This window comes from Oncorhynchus keta, unplaced genomic scaffold (assembly GCF_023373465.1).
Source record: "Oncorhynchus keta strain PuntledgeMale-10-30-2019 unplaced genomic scaffold, Oket_V2 Un_contig_2867_pilon_pilon, whole genome shotgun sequence".
Lineage (NCBI taxonomy): Eukaryota > Metazoa > Chordata > Actinopteri > Salmoniformes > Salmonidae > Oncorhynchus > Oncorhynchus keta.
Window position 1 is genome coordinate 20001 of NW_026286166.1, and position 17367 is coordinate 37367.

Here is a 17367-nt window from a genome sequence, read left to right on the forward strand (position 1 = left end):
ATCACTGTTATCTACAGAGAGAGAGAGACCACAACACAACCATACAGGCTATCAGATCACTGTTATCTACAGAGAGAGGGAGACCACAACACAACCGTACAGGCTATCAGATCACTGTTATCTACAGAGAGAGAGACCACAACACAACCATACAGGCTATCAGATCACTGTTATCTACAGAGAGAGAGACCACAACACAACCATACAGGCTATCAGATCACTGTTATCTACAGAGAGAGACCACAACACAACCATACAGGCTATCAGATCACTGTTATCTACAGAGAGACCACAACACAACCATACAGGCTATCAGATCACTGTTATCTACAGAGAGAGAGACCACAACACAACCATACAGGCTATCAGATCACTGTTATCTACAGAGAGAGAGAGACCACAACACAACCATACAGGCTATCAGATCACTGTTATCTACAGAGAGAGACCACAACACAACCATACAGGCTATCAGATCACTGTTATCTACAGATAGAGAGACCACAACACAACCATACAGGCTATCAGATCACTATTATCTACAGAGAGAGACCACAACACAACCATACAGGCTATCAGATCACTATTATCTACAGAGAGAGAGACCACAACACAACCATACAGGCTATCAGATCACTGTTATCTACAGAGAGAGAGACCACAACACAACCATACAGGCTATCAGATCACTGTTATCTACAGAGAGAGACCACAACACAACCATACAGGCTATCAGATCACTATTATCTACAGAGAGAGACCACAACACAACCATACAGGCTATCAGATCACTGTTATCTACAGAGAGACCACAACACAACCATACAGGCTATCAGATCACTGTTATCTACAGACAGAGAGACCACAACACAACCATACAGGCTATCAGATCACTGTTATCTACAGAGAGACCACAACACAACCATACAGGCTATCAGATCACTGTTATCTACAGAGAGAGACCACAACACAACCATACAGGCTATCAGATCACTGTTATCTACAGAGAGAGAGACCACAACACAACCATACAGGCTATCAGATCACTGTTATCTACAGAGAGAGGGAGACCACAACACAACCATACAGGCTATCAGATCACTGTTATCTACAGAGAGAGAGAGAGAGACCACAACACAACCATACAGGCTATCAGATCACTGTTATCTATAGAGAGACCACAACACAACCATACAGGCTATCAGATCACTGTTATCTACAGAGAGAGGGAGACCACAACACAAACATACAGGCTATCAGATCACTGTTATCTACAGAGAGAGAGAGAGAGACCACAACACAACCATACAGGCTATCAGATCACTGTTATCTACAGAGAGAGAGACCACAACACAACCATACAGGCTATCAGATCACTGTTATCTACAGAGAGAGAGACCACAACACAACCATACAGGCTATCAGATCACTGTTATCTACAGAGAGAGAGACCACAACACAACCATACAGGCTATCAGATCACTGTTATCTACAGAGAGAGAGAGACCACAACACAACCATACAGGCTATCAGATCACTGTTATCTACAGAGAGAGAGAGAGACCACAACACAACCATACAGGCTATCAGATCACTGTTATCTACAGAGAGAGAGACCACAACACAACCATACAGGCTATCAGATCACTGTTATCTACAGAGAGAGAGACCACAACACAACCATACAGGCTATCAGATCACTGTTATCTACAGAGAGAGAGACCACAACACAACCATACAGGCTATCAGATCACTGTTATCTACAGAGAGAGAGAGACCACAACACAACCATACAGGCTATCAGATCACTGTTATCTACAGAGAGACCACAACACAACCATACAGGCTATCAGATCACTATTATCTACAGAGAGACCACAACACAACCATACAGGCTATCAGATCACTGTTATCTACAGAGAGAGACCACAACACAACCATACAGGCTATCAGATCACTGTTATCTACAGAGAGAGAGAGACCACAACACAACCATACAGGCTATCAGATCACTGTTATCTACAGAGAGAGAGACCACAACACAACCATACAGGCTATCAGATCACTGTTATCTACAGAGAGACCACAACACAACCATACAGGCTATCAGATCACTGTTATCTACAGAGAGACCACAACACAACCATACAGGCTATCAGATCACTGTTATCTACAGAGAGAGGGAGACCACAACACAACCGTACAGGCTATCAGATCACTGGTATCTACAGAGAGAGAGAGACCACAACACAACCATACAGGCTATCAGATCACTGTTATCTACAGAGAGAGAGAGAGACCACAACACAACCATACAGGCTATCAGATCACTGTTATCTACAGAGAGACCACAACACAACCACACAGGCTATCAGATCACTGTTATCTACAGAGAGACCACAACACAACCACACAGGCTATCAGATAACTGTTATCTACAGAGAGACCACAACACAACCATACAGGCTATCAGATCACTGTTATCTACAGAGAGAGAGACCACAACACAACCATACAGGCTATCAGATCACTGTTATCTATAGAGAGACCACAACACAACCATACAGGCTATCAGATCACTGTTATCTACAGAGAGAGAGAGAGACCACAACACAACCATACAGGCTATCAGATCACTGTTATCTATAGAGAGACCACAACACAACCATACAGGCTATCAGATCACTGTTATCTACAGAGAGAGGGAGACCACAACACAACCATACAGGCTATCAGATCACTGTTATCTACAGAGAGAGAGACCACAACACAACCATACAGGCTATCAGATCACTGGTATCTACAGAGAGACCACAACACAACCATACAGGCTATCAGATCACTGTTATCTACAGAGAGACCACAACACAACCATACAGGCTATCAGATCACTGTTATCTACAGAGAGACCACAACACAACCGTACAGGCTATCAGATCACTGTTATCTACAGAGAGAGAGACCACAACACAACCATACAGGCTATCAGATCACTGTTATCTACAGAGAGAGAGACCACAACACAACCATACAGGCTATCAGATCACTGTTATCTACAGAGAGAGAGAGACCACAACACAACCATACAGGCTATCAGATCACTGTTATCTACAGAGAGAGAGAGACCACAACACAACCATACAGGCTATCAGATCACTGTTATCTACAGAGAGAGAGACCACAACACAACCATACAGGCTATCAGATCACTGTTATCTACAGAGAGAGAGAGACCACAACACAACCATACAGGCTATCAGATCACTGTTATCTACAGAGAGACCACAACACAACCATACAGGCTATCAGATCACTGTTATCTACAGAGAGACCACAACACAACCATACAGGCTATCAGATCACTGTTATCTACAGAGAGAGAGACCACAACACAACCATACAGGCTATCAGATCACTGTTATCTACAGAGAGAGAGACCACAACACAACTGTACAGGCTATCAGATCACTGTTATCTACAGAGAGACCACAACACAACCATACAGGCTATCAGATCACTGTTATCTACAGAGAGAGAGAGACCACAACACAACCATACAGGCTATCAGATCACTGTTATCTACAGAGAGAGACCACAACACAACCATACAGGCTATCAGATCACTGTTATCTACAGAGAGAGACCACAACACAACCATACAGGCTATCAGATCACTGTTATCTACAGAGAGAGAGACCACAACACAACCGTACAGGCTATCAGATCACTGTTATCTACAGAGAGACCACAACACAACCATACAGGCTATCAGATCACTGTTATCTACAGAGAGAGAGACCACGACACAACCATACAGGCTATCAGATCACTATTATCTACAGAGAGACCACAACACAACCATACAGGCTATCAGATCACTGTTATCTACAGAGAGAGAGAGACCACAACACAACCATACAGGCTATCAGATCACTGTTATCTACAGAGAGAGGAGACCACAACACAACCGTACAGGCTATCAGATCACTGTTATCTACAGAGAGAGAGACCACAACACAACCATACAGGCTATCAGATCACTGTTATCTACAGAGAGAGAGACCACAACACAACCATACAGGCTATCAGATCACTGTTATCTACAGAGAGAGACCACAACACAACCATACAGGCTATCAGATCACTGTTATCTACAGAGAGACCACAACACAACCATACAGGCTATCAGATCACTGTTATCTACAGAGAGAGACCACAACACAACCATACAGGCTATCAGATCACTGTTATCTACAGATAGAGAGACCACAACACAACCATACAGGCTATCAGATCACTATTATCTACAGAGAGAGACCACAACACAACCATACAGGCTATCAGATCACTATTATCTACAGAGAGAGACCACAACACAACCATACAGGCTATCAGATCACTGTTATCTACAGAGAGAGACCACAACACAACCATACAGGCTATCAGATCACTGTTATCTACAGAGAGACCACAACACAACCATACAGGCTATCAGATCACTATTATCTACAGAGAGAGAGACCACAACACAACCATACAGGCTATCAGATCACTGTTATCTACAGAGAGACCACAACACAACCATACAGGCTATCAGATCACTGTTATCTACAGAGAGAGACCACAACACAACCATACAGGCTATCAGATCACTGTTATCTACAGAGAGACCACAACACAACCATACAGGCTATCAGATCACTGTTATCTACAGAGAGAGACCACAACACAACCATACAGGCTATCAGATCACTGTTATCTACAGAGAGACCACAACACAACCATACAGGCTATCAGATCACTGTTATCTACAGAGAGAGAGAGACCACAACACAACCATACAGGCTATCAGATCACTGTTATCTACAGAGAGAGAGAGAGAGACCACAACACAACCATACAGGCTATCAGATCACTGTTATCTATAGAGAGACCACAACACAACCATACAGGCTATCAGATCACTGTTATCTACAGAGAGAGGGAGACCACAACACAAACATACAGGCTATCAGATCACTGTTATCTACAGAGAGAGAGAGAGAGACCACAACACAACCATACAGGCTATCAGATCACTGTTATCTACAGAGAGAGAGACCACAACACAACCATACAGGCTATCAGATCACTGTTATCTACAGAGAGAGACCACAACACAACCATACAGGCTATCAGATCACTGTTATCTACAGAGAGAGAGACCACAACACAACCATACAGGCTATCAGATCACTGTTATCTACAGAGAGAGAGAGACCACAACACAACCATACAGGCTATCAGATCACTGTTATCTACAGAGAGAGAGAGAGACCACAACACAACCATACAGGCTATCAGATCACTGTTATCTACAGAGAGAGAGACCACAACACAACCATACAGGCTATCAGATCACTGTTATCTACAGAGAGAGAGACCACAACACAACCATACAGGCTATCAGATCACTGTTATCTACAGAGAGAGAGAGACCACAACACAACCATACAGGCTATCAGATCACTGTTATCTACAGAGAGAGAGAGACCACAACACAACCATACAGGCTATCAGATCACTGTTATCTACAGAGAGACCACAACACAACCATACAGGCTATCAGATCACTATTATCTACAGAGAGACCACAACACAACCATACAGGCTATCAGATCACTGTTATCTACAGAGAGAGACCACAACACAACCATACAGGCTATCAGATCACTGTTATCTACAGAGAGAGAGACCACAACACAACCATACAGGCTATCAGATCACTGTTATCTACAGAGAGAGAGACCACAACACAACCATACAGGCTATCAGATCACTGTTATCTACAGAGAGACCACAACACAACCATACAGGCTATCAGATCACTGTTATCTACAGAGAGACCACAACACAACCATACAGGCTATCAGATCACTGTTATCTACAGAGAGAGGGAGACCACAACACAACCGTACAGGCTATCAGATCACTGGTATCTACAGAGAGAGAGAGACCACAACACAACCATACAGGCTATCAGATCACTGTTATCTACAGAGAGAGAGAGAGACCACAACACAACCATACAGGCTATCAGATCACTGTTATCTACAGAGAGACCACAACACAACCACACAGGCTATCAGATCACTGTTATCTACAGAGAGACCACAACACAACCACACAGGCTATCAGATAACTGTTATCTACAGAGAGACCACAACACAACCATACAGGCTATCAGATCACTGTTATCTACAGAGAGAGACCACAACACAACCATACAGGCTATCAGATCACTGTTATCTATAGAGAGACCACAACACAACCATACAGGCTATCAGATCACTGTTATCTACAGAGAGAGAGAGAGAGACCACAACACAACCATACAGGCTATCAGATCACTGTTATCTATAGAGAGACCACAACACAACCATACAGGCTATCAGATCACTGTTATCTACAGAGAGAGGGAGACCACAACACAACCATACAGGCTATCAGATCACTGTTATCTACAGAGAGAGAGACCACAACACAACCATACAGGCTATCAGATCACTGGTATCTACAGAGAGACCACAACACAACCATACAGGCTATCAGATCACTGTTATCTACAGAGAGACCACAACACAACCATACAGGCTATCAGATCACTGTTATCTACAGAGAGAGAGACCACAACACAACCGTACAGGCTATCAGATCACTGTTATCTACAGAGAGAGAGAGACCACAACACAACCATACAGGCTATCAGATCACTGTTATCTACAGAGAGAGAGACCACAACACAACCATACAGGCTATCAGATCACTGTTATCTACAGAGAGAGAGAGACCACAACACAACCATACAGGCTATCAGATCACTGTTATCTACAGAGAGAGAGACCACAACACAACCATACAGGCTATCAGATCACTGTTATCTACAGAGAGAGAGACCACAACACAACCATACAGGCTATCAGATCACTGTTATCTACAGAGAGAGAGAGACCACAACACAACCATACAGGCTATCAGATCACTGTTATCTACAGAGAGAGAGAGAGACCACAACACAACCATACAGGCTATCAGATCACTGTTATCTACAGAGAGAGAGACCACAACACAACCATACAGGCTATCAGATCACTGTTATCTAGAGAGAGAGACCACAACACAACCATACAGGCTATCAGATCACTGTTATCTACAGAGAGAGAGACCACAACACAACCATACAGGCTATCAGATCACTGTTATCTACAGAGAGAGAGACCACAACACAACCATACAGGCTATCAGATCACTGTTATCTACAGAGAGACCACAACACAACCATACAGGCTATCAGATCACTATTATCTACAGAGAGACCACAACACAACCATACAGGCTATCAGATCACTGTTATCTACAGAGAGAGACCACAACACAACCATACAGGCTATCAGATCACTGTTATCTACAGAGAGAGAGAGACCACAACACAACCATACAGGCTATCAGATCACTGTTATCTACAGAGAGAGAGACCACAACACAACCATACAGGCTATAAGATCACTGTTATCTACAGAGAGACCACAACACAACCATACAGGCTATCAGATCACTGTTATCTACAGAGAGACCACAACACAACCATACAGGCTATCAGATCACTGTTATCTACAGAGAGAGGAGACCACAACACAACCGTACAGGCTATCAGATCACTGGTATCTACAGAGAGAGAGAGACCACAACACAACCATACAGGCTATCAGATCACTGTTATCTACAGAGAGACCACAACACAACCACACAGGCTATCAGATCACTGTTATCTACAGAGAGACCACAACACAACCACACAGGCTATCAGATAACTGTTATCTACAGAGAGACCACAACACAACCATACAGGCTATCAGATCACTGTTATCTACAGAGAGAGAGACCACAACACAACCATACAGGCTATCAGATCACTGTTATCTACAGAGAGACCACAACACAACCATACAGGCTATCAGATCACTATTATCTACAGAGAGACCACAACACAACCATACAGGCTATCAGATCACTGTTATCTACAGAGAGAGAGACCACAACACAACCATACAGGCTATCAGATCACTGTTATCTACAGAGAGACCACAACACAACCATACAGGCTATCAGATCACTATTATCTACAGAGAGAGACCACAACACAACCATACAGGCTATCAGATCACTGTTATCTACAGAGAGACCACAACACAACCATACAGGCTATCAGATCACTATTATCTACAGAGAGACCACAACACAACCATACAGGCTATCAGATCACTGTTATCTACAGAGAGAGAGACCACAACACAACCATACAGGCTATCAGATCACTGTTATCTACAGAGAGACCACAACACAACCATACAGGCTATCAGATCACTATTATCTACAGAGAGAGACCACAACACAACCATACAGGCTATCAGATCACTGTTATCTACAGAGAGAGACCACAACACAACCATACAGGCTATCAGATCACTGTTATCTACAGAGAGAGACCACAACACAACCATACAGGCTATCAGATCACTTATCTACAGAGAGAGACCACAACACAACCACACAGGCTATCAGATAACTGTTATCTACAGAGAGACCACAACACAACCATACAGGCTATCAGATCACTGTTATCTACAGAGAGAGAGACCACAACACAACCATACAGGCTATCAGATCACTGTTATCTACAGAGAGACCACAACACAACCATACAGGCTATCAGATCACTATTATCTACAGAGAGACCACAACACAACCATACAGGCTATCAGATCACTGTTATCTACAGAGAGAGAGACCACAACACAACCATACAGGCTATCAGATCACTGTTATCTACAGAGAGAGGAGACCACAACACAACCATACAGGCTATCAGATCACTGTTATCTACAGAGAGAGAGAGAGACCACAACACAACCATACAGGCTATCAGATCACTGTTATCTATAGAGAGACCACAACACAACCATACAGGCTATCAGATCACTGTTATCTACAGAGAGAGGGAGACCACAACACAAACATACAGGCTATCAGATCACTGTTATCTACAGAGAGAGAGAGAGACCACAACACAACCATACAGGCTATCAGATCACTGTTATCTACAGAGAGAGAGAGACCACAACACAACCATACAGGCTATCAGATCACTGTTATCTACAGAGAGAGAGACCACAACACAACCATACAGGCTATCAGATCACTGTTATCTACAGAGAGAGAGACCACAACACAACCATACAGGCTATCAGATCACTGTTATCTACAGAGAGAGAGAGACCACAACACAACCATACAGGCTATCAGATCACTGTTATCTACAGAGAGAGAGAGAGACCACAACACAACCATACAGGCTATCAGATCACTGTTATCTACAGAGAGAGAGACCACAACACAACCATACAGGCTATCAGATCACTGTTATCTACAGAGAGAGAGAGACCACAACATAACCATATAGGCTATCAGATCACTGTTATCTACAGAGAGAGAGAGACCACAACACAACCATACAGGCTATCAGATCACTGTTATCTACAGAGAGAGACCACAACACAACCATACAGGCTATCAGATCACTGTTATCTACAGAGAGACCACAACACAACCATACAGGCTATCAGATCACTATTATCTACAGAGAGACCACAACACAACCATACAGGCTATCAGATCACTGTTATCTACAGAGAGAGACCACAACACAACCATACAGGCTATCAGATCACTGTTATCTACAGAGAGAGAGACCACAACACAACCATACAGGCTATCAGATCACTGTTATCTACAGAGAGAGACCACAACACAACCATACAGGCTATCAGATCACTGTTATCTACAGAGAGACCACAACACAACCATACAGGCTATCAGATCACTGTTATCTACAGAGAGACCACAACACAACCATACAGGCTATCAGATCACTGTTATCTACAGAGAGAGGAGACCACAACACAACCGTACAGGCTATCAGATCACTGGTATCTACAGAGAGAGAGAGACCACAACACAACCATACAGGCTATCAGATCACTGTTATCTACAGAGAGACCACAACACAACCATACAGGCTATCAGATCACTGTTATCTACAGAGAGACCACAACACAACCACACAGGCTATCAGATCACTGTTATCTACAGAGAGACCACAACACAACCACACAGGCTATCAGATAACTGTTATCTACAGAGAGACCACAACACAACCATACAGGCTATCAGATCACTGTTATCTACAGAGAGAGACCACAACACAACCATACAGGCTATCAGATCACTGTTATCTATAGAGAGACCACAACACAACCATACAGGCTATCAGATCACTGTTATCTACAGAGAGAGAGAGACCACAACACAACCATACAGGCTATCAGATCACTGTTATCTATAGAGAGACCACAACACAACCATACAGGCTATCAGATCACTGTTATCTACAGAGAGAGGGAGACCACAACACAACCATACAGGCTATCAGATCACTGTTATCTACAGAGAGAGAGAGACCACAACACAACCATACAGGCTATCAGATCACTGGTATCTACAGAGAGACCACAACACAACCATACAGGCTATCAGATCACTGTTATCTACAGAGAGACCACAACACAACCATACAGGCTATCAGATCACTGTTATCTACAGAGAGAGAGACCACAACACAACCGTACAGGCTATCAGATCGCTGTTATCTACAGAGAGAGAGAGACCACAACACAACCATACAGGCTATCAGATCACTGTTATCTACAGAGAGAGAGACCACAACACAACCATACAGGCTATCAGATCACTGTTATCTACAGAGAGAGAGAGACCACAACACAACCATACAGGCTATCAGATCACTGTTATCTACAGAGAGAGAGACCACAACACAACCATACAGGCTATCAGATCACTGTTATCTACAGAGAGAGAGACCACAACACAACCATACAGGCTATCAGATCACTGTTATCTACAGAGAGAGAGAGACCACAACACAACCATACAGGCTATCAGATCACTGTTATCTACAGAGAGAGAGAGAGACCACAACACAACCATACAGGCTATCAGATCACTGTTATCTACAGAGAGAGAGACCACAACACAACCATACAGGCTATCAGATCACTGTTATCTACAGAGAGAGAGACCACAACACAACCATACAGGCTATCAGATCACTGTTATCTACAGAGAGAGAGAGACCACAACATAACCATATAGGCTATCAGATCACTGTTATCTACAGAGAGAGAGACCACAACACAACCATACAGGCTATCAGATCACTGTTATCTACAGAGAGACCACAACACAACCATACAGGCTATCAGATCACTGTTATCTACAGAGAGAGACCACAACACAACCATACAGGCTATCAGATCACTGTTATCTACAGAGAGAGACCACAACACAACCATACAGGCTATCAGATCACTGTTATCTACAGAGAGAGAGACCACAACACAACCATACAGGCTATCAGATCACTGTTATCTACAGAGAGAGAGACCACAACACAACCATACAGGCTATAAGATCACTGTTATCTACAGAGAGACCACAACACAACCATACAGGCTATCAGATCACTGTTATCTACAGAGAGACCACAACACAACCATACAGGCTATCAGATCACTGTTATCTACAGAGAGAGGGAGACCACAACACAACCGTACAGGCTATCAGATCACTGGTATCTACAGAGAGAGAGAGACCACAACACAACCATACAGGCTATCAGATCACTGTTATCTACAGAGAGACCACAACACAACCACACAGGCTATCAGATCACTGTTATCTACAGAGAGACCACAACACAACCACACAGGCTATCAGATAACTGTTATCTACAGAGAGACCACAACACAACCATACAGGCTATCAGATCACTGTTATCTACAGAGAGAGAGACCACAACACAACCATACAGGCTATCAGATCACTGTTATCTACAGAGAGACCACAACACAACCATACAGGCTATCAGATCACTATTATCTACAGAGAGACCACAACACAACCATACAGGCTATCAGATCACTGTTATCTACAGAGAGAGAGAGACCACAACACAACCATACAGGCTATCAGATCACTGTTATCTACAGAGAGACCACAACACAACCATACAGGCTATCAGATCACTATTATCTACAGAGAGAGACCACAACACAACCATACAGGCTATCAGATCACTGTTATCTACAGAGAGACCACAACACAACCATACAGGCTATCAGATCACTATTATCTACAGAGAGACCACAACACAACCATACAGGCTATCAGATCACTGTTATCTACAGAGAGAGAGAGACCACAACACAACCATACAGGCTATCAGATCACTGTTATCTACAGAGAGACCACAACACAACCATACAGGCTATCAGATCACTATTATCTACAGAGAGAGACCACAACACAACCATACAGGCTATCAGATCACTGTTATCTACAGAGAGAGACCACAACACAACCATACAGGCTATCAGATCACTGTTATCTACAGAGAGAGAGAGACCACAACACAACCATACAGGCTATCAGATCACTTATCTACAGAGAGAGACCACAACACAACCACACAGGCTATCAGATAACTGTTATCTACAGAGAGACCACAACACAACCATACAGGCTATCAGATCACTGTTATCTACAGAGAGAGAGACCACAACACAACCATACAGGCTATCAGATCACTGTTATCTACAGAGAGACCACAACACAACCATACAGGCTATCAGATCACTATTATCTACAGAGAGACCACAACACAACCATACAGGCTATCAGATCACTGTTATCTACAGAGAGAGAGAGACCACAACACAACCATACAGGCTATCAGATCACTGTTATCTACAGAGAGACCACAACACAACCATACAGGCTATCAGATCACTATTATCTACAGAGAGAGACCACAACACAACCATACAGGCTATCAGATCACTGTTATCTACAGAGAGACCACAACACAACCATACAGGCTATCAGATCACTATTATCTACAGAGAGACCACAACACAACCATACAGGCTATCAGATCACTGTTATCTACAGAGAGAGACCACAACACAACCATACAGGCTATCAGATCACTGTTATCTACAGAGAGAGAGACCACAACACAACCATACAGGCTATCAGATCACTGTTATCTACAGAGAGAGAGAGACCACAACACAACCATACAGGCTATCAGATCACTGTTATCTACAGAGAGAGAGACCACAACACAACCATACAGGCTATCAGATCACTGTTATCTACAGAGAGAGAGACCACAACACAACCATACAGGCTATCAGATCACTGTTATCTACAGAGAGAGAGACCACAACACAACTGTACAGGCTATCAGATCACTGTTATCTACAGAGAGAGAGAGACCACAACACAACCATACAGGCTATCAGATAACTGTTATCTACAGAGAGACCACAACACAACCATACAGGCTATCAGATCACTGTTATCTACAGAGAGAGAGAGACCACAACACAACCGTACAGGCTATCAGATCACTGTTATCTACAGAGAGAGAGAGAGACCACAACACAACCATACAGGCTATCAGATCACTGTTATCTACAGAGAGACCACAACACAACCATACAGGCTATCAGATCACTATTATCTACAGAGAGAGACCACAACACAACCATACAGGCTATCAGATCACTGTTATCTACAGAGAGACCACAACACAACCATACAGGCTATCAGATCACTATTATCTACAGAGAGACCACAACACAACCATACAGGCTATCAGATCACTGTTATCTACAGAGAGAGACCACAACACAACCATACAGGCTATCAGATCACTGTTATCTACAGAGAGAGAGAGACCACAACACAACCATACAGGCTATCAGATCACTGTTATCTACAGAGAGAGAGACCACAACACAACCATACAGGCTATCAGATCACTGTTATCTACAGAGAGAGAGAGACCACAACACAACCATACAGGCTATCAGATCACTGTTATCTACAGAGAGAGAGACCACAACACAACCATACAGGCTATCAGATCACTGTTATCTACAGAGAGAGACCACAACACAACCGTACAGGCTATCAGATCACTGTTATCTACAGAGAGAGAGAGACCACAACACAACCATACAGGCTATCAGATAACTGTTATCTACAGAGAGACCACAACACAACCATACAGGCTATCAGATCACTGTTATCTACAGAGAGAGAGAGACCACAACACAACCGTACAGGCTATCAGATCACTGTTATCTACAGAGAGAGAGAGACCACAACACAACCATACAGGCTATCAGATAACTGTTATCTACAGAGAGACCACAACACAACCATACAGGCTATCAGATCACTGTTATCTACAGAGAGAGAGAGACCACAACACAACCATACAGGCTATCAGATCACTATTATCTACAGAGAGACCACAACACAACCATACAGGCTATCAGATCACTGTTATCTACAGAGAGAGACCACAACACAACCATACAGGCTATCAGATCACTGTTATCTACAGAGAGAGAGACCACAACACAACCATACAGGCTATCAGATCACTGTTATCTACAGAGAGAGAGAGACCACAACACAACCATACAGGCTATCAGATCACTGTTATCTACAGAGAGAGAGAGACCACAACACAACCATACAGGCTATCAGATCACTGTTATCTACAGAGAGAGAGACCACAACACAACCATACAGGCTATCAGATCACTGTTATCTACAGAGAGAGAGACCACAACACAACCGTACAGGCTATCAGATCACTGTTATCTACAGAGAGAGAGAGACCACAACACAACCATACAGGCTATCAGATAACTGTTATCTACAGAGAGACCACAACACAACCATACAGGCTATCAGATCACTGTTATCTACAGAGAGAGAGAGACCACAACACAACCGTACAGGCTATCAGATCACTGTTATCTACAGAGAGAGAGAGACCACAACACAACCATACAGGCTATCAGATAACTGTTATCTACAGAGAGACCACAACACAACCATACAGGCTATCAGATCACTGTTATCTACAGAGAGAGAGAGACCACAACACAACCATACAGGCTATCAGATCACTGTTATCTACAGAGAGACCACAACACAACCATACAGGCTATCAGATCACTATTATCTACAGAGAGAGACCACAACACAACCATACAGGCTATCAGATCACTGTTATCTACAGAGAGAGACCACAACACAACCATACAGGCTATCAGATCACTGTTATCTACAGAGAGAGAGAGACCACAACACAACCATACAGGCTATCAGATCACTTATCTACAGAGAGAGACCACAACACAACCATACAGGCTATCAGATCACTGTTATCTACAGAGAGAGAGAGACCACAACACAACCATACAGGCTATCAGATCACTGTTATCTACAGAGAGACCACAACACAACCATACAGGCTATCAGATCACTGTTATCTACAGAGAGACCACAACACAACCATACAGGCTATCAGATCACTGTTATCTACAGAGAGAGGGGAGACCACAACACAACCGTACAGGCTATCAGATCACTGGTATCTACAGAGAGAGAGAGACCACAACACAACCATACAGGCTATCAGATCACTGTTATCTACAGAGAGAGAGACCACAACACAACCATACAGGCTATCAGATCACTGTTATCTACAGAGAGAGAGACCACAACACAACCATACAGGCTATCAGATCACTGTTATCTACAGAGAGAGAGACCACAACACAACCGTACAGGCTATCAGATCACTGTTATCTACAGAGAGAGAGAGACCACAACACAACCATACAGGCTATCAGATAACTGTTATCTACAGAGAGACCACAACACAACCATACAGGCTATCAGATCACTGTTATCTACAGAGAGAGAGAGACCACAACACAACCGTACAGGCTATCAGATCACTGTTATCTACAGAGAGAGAGACCACAACACAACCATACAGGCTATCAGATAACTGTTATCTACAGAGAGACCACAACACAACCATACAGGCTATCAGATCACTGTTATCTACAGAGAGAGAGAGACCACAACACAACCATACAGGCTATCAGATCACTGTTATCTACAGAGAGACCACAACACAACCATACAGGCTATCAGATCACTGTTATCTACAGAGAGAGACCACAACACAACCATACAGGCTATCAGATCACTGTTATCTACAGAGAGAGACCACAACACAACCATACAGGCTATCAGATCACTATTATCTACAGAGAGAGAGACCACAACACAACCATACAGGCTATCAGATCACTGTTATCTACAGAGAGACCACAACACAACCATACAGGCTATCAGATCACTGTTATCTACAGAGAGAGAGACCACAACACAACCATACAGGATATCAGATCACTGTTATCTACAGAGAGAGATGTCTAGAACATGGTCAGTCTCAGTGAGGTCTAGAACATGGTCAGTCTCAGTGAGGTCCAGAACACGGTCAGTCTCAGTGAGGTCTCAAACACGGTCAGTCTCAGTGAGGTCTCAAACACGGTCAGTCTCAGTGAGGTCCAGAACACGGTCAGTCTCAGTGAGGTCTAGAACATGGTCAGTCTCAGTGAGGTCTCGAACACGGTCAGTCTCAGTGAGGTCTAGAACACGGTCAGTCTCAGTGAGGTCTAGAACACGGTCAGTCTCAGTGAGGTCTAGAACACGGTCAGTCTCAGTGAGGTCTAGAACATGGTCCGTCTCAGTGAGGTCTAGAACACGGTCAGTCTCAGTGACGTCTAGAACACGGTCAGTCTCAGTGAGGTCTCGAACACGGTCAGTCTCAGTGAGGTCTAGAACACGGTCCGTCTCAGTGAGGTCTAGAACATGGTCAGTCTCAGTGAGGTCTAGAACATGATCAGTCTCAGTGAGGTCTCGAACACGGTCAGTCTCGGTGAGGTCTAGAACATGGTCAGTCTTGATGAGGTCTAGAACACGGTCAGTCTCGACGAGTTCTAGAACACGGTCAGTCTCGACGAGGTCTAGAACACGGTCAGTCTCGACGAGGTCTAGAACACGGTCGGTCTCGACGAGGTCTAGAACACGGTCAGTCTCGACGAGGTCTAGAACACGGTCAGTCTCGACGAGGTCTAGAACACGTTCAGTCTTGACGAGGTCTAGAACACGTTCGGTCTTGACGAGGTCGAGAACACAGTCAGTCTTGAGGTCGAGAACACAGTCAGTCTTGAGGTCGAGAACACAGTCAGTCTTGAGGTCGAGAACACAGTCAGTCTTGAGGTCGAGAACACAGTCAGTCTTGAGGTC

The 17367-nt window shown here is 43.7% G+C and overlaps 1 pseudogene; it reads right to left on the minus strand.

The window, feature by feature from the left end:
- The window catches only part of LOC127923176 (protein CLEC16A-like), a 106299-nt pseudogene that overhangs the window by 19259 nt on the left and 69673 nt on the right, over nt 1-17367 (minus strand).